Source organism: Apium graveolens, chromosome 9, assembly GCF_009905375.1.
Source record: "Apium graveolens cultivar Ventura chromosome 9, ASM990537v1, whole genome shotgun sequence".
NCBI lineage: Eukaryota > Viridiplantae > Streptophyta > Magnoliopsida > Apiales > Apiaceae > Apium > Apium graveolens.
Genome location: NC_133655.1, coordinates 65,593,677 through 65,595,464, shown reverse-complemented (window position 1 = coordinate 65,595,464; position 1,788 = coordinate 65,593,677). Strand labels below are relative to the sequence as shown.

Below are 1,788 nucleotides of genomic sequence, written 5' to 3'. Positions count from 1 at the left end.
ACACACCAAGGTATTACACAATTAACTTAAGAAATCCATAACAAATCCGCTACAACACCATAATTACGATTAGCCCATGATAGAACTCATCGTCACCGTGGGTTCATATGAAAACATGATAATAACACACAATATAACCTAATAAAAATACTTATTAAAAACCAGAGTACGTAACAAGAGTAATAATGTTCAAAGTAAAGAAAACTAGCATCCACTGTTACAATGAATAAAAGAATCACAAGAAAACGTATGCTTCCTCTTCTTCATTGCGATGTGCTAAAATAGTCTTCTTCCTTCTCTCCTTACTCCTTGCTTAATACCACACACCATGAAGCGTCTCTGAAAACTACTTATATAGAAGCCCAAAAGAACCAGCCGTCTCAGAAATCCATTAGAATAAGGATTGTAAAAATCAGTATTTAATTTTACATCCCCGGGCGGCCGCGCCAGCTTCCCGGGCGAGCGCCCCAGCTCCCAGGCGACCGCCCCAGATCCTGAGCGGGTGCCTAGCAGGTTATTGGAAAAAATAATATTCTGCTCCTGATTTCTGCTGCGTTCTGCTCCAAACCTCCCACAACCAATGCCAAGCACTTCCTAGGCTTATTTTCTGATGAAATCTTCCTACATACGCAAGTTATACCCTGAATGCAAAAACACTAGAAAAACACATCAAATACATAAAATACTTAATTTTAAGACATCAATTCAAGCCACTATAAGATGTTCTAAGTGGTAGAAAATGCCACTTATCAGAAGAATTCAATCCAGTTTGGGGGTTTTCCAATGGAAGATCCCAATATGCACATTAGGGATTTCATTGAGATATGCGACACATTCAAGTTCAACGGTGTTTCTGAAGATGTTGTGAAGCTGAGATTGATCCCATTCTCTCTGAGGGACAAGGCTAAGAGTTGGTTACACTCTCTACCAGCTGGTTCGATTACTACTTGGGAAGATCTTGCTCAAAGGTTTCTCACTAAATTCTTCCCTATGGCAAAGACAACTGCAATCGGAAATGCTATTACTCAATTTGAGCAGCAATCAGAAGAAGCTCTATGTGAAGCTTGGGAGCGCTACAAGGAGATGCTTATAAAGTGTCCTCATCATGGAATGCCTGATTGGATGATCATCAACTATTTTTATAATGGTTTGAGAGCACAGTCCAGACCTATGCTCGATGCAGCATCAGGTGGAGTCTTATGGGCGAAGAGCTATGCGGAAGCTTATGATCTAATTGAACTGATGGCTGCTAATAAATATGAGTATCCAGCCCAGAGATTGTCACAGAGCAAGGTAGCAGGAGTTCTTGAGGTGGATACATATTACTTCTCAACTAAAGGAGTTGTCTATGAAGATTGATTCTTTGGCTAACTTGGGTGTTAATCAGATAACCAGTGTTTGTGAGCTATGTGTAGGTTCGCATGTAACGGAGCAATGCGCTATATCTAGTGAATCAGCTCAGTTTGTGAGCAACTTTCAGAGAACGCGGCAACCAGTTCCAGACACTTATCATCCGGACAACTGGAATCATTCTAACTTTAGATGGAGCAACAATCAGAATGTGATACAACAGCCGTTCCAGCAGTCTGGAGCAAAACAATTCAACCCTCCTGGTTTTCAGCAACAATTTGCACCAAGATAACAACTCCAACTTTAACAACAAACTCATGATGCAGGTCTATCTTCGAATGAAAAATCTGAATTGGAGGAGTTGAGGCTTATGTGTAAAAACCAGGCTTTTATATGCCAAAGCCAGGCTGTTTCTATCAAGAATCTGGAGAACCAGAT

The 1,788-nt window shown here is 40.7% G+C and overlaps 1 non-coding gene across 1 annotated transcript; it reads right to left on the bottom strand.

Annotated features, from left to right (window-relative positions):
- Positions 1 to 1,005: 1,005 nt before the first annotated feature.
- On the bottom strand, positions 1,006 to 1,112 carry LOC141688388 (small nucleolar RNA R71). Its single transcript, XR_012561832.1, has one exon. It is a non-coding gene; the product is annotated as a small nucleolar RNA R71 (small nucleolar RNA).
- Positions 1,113 to 1,788: the final 676 nt, after the last annotated feature.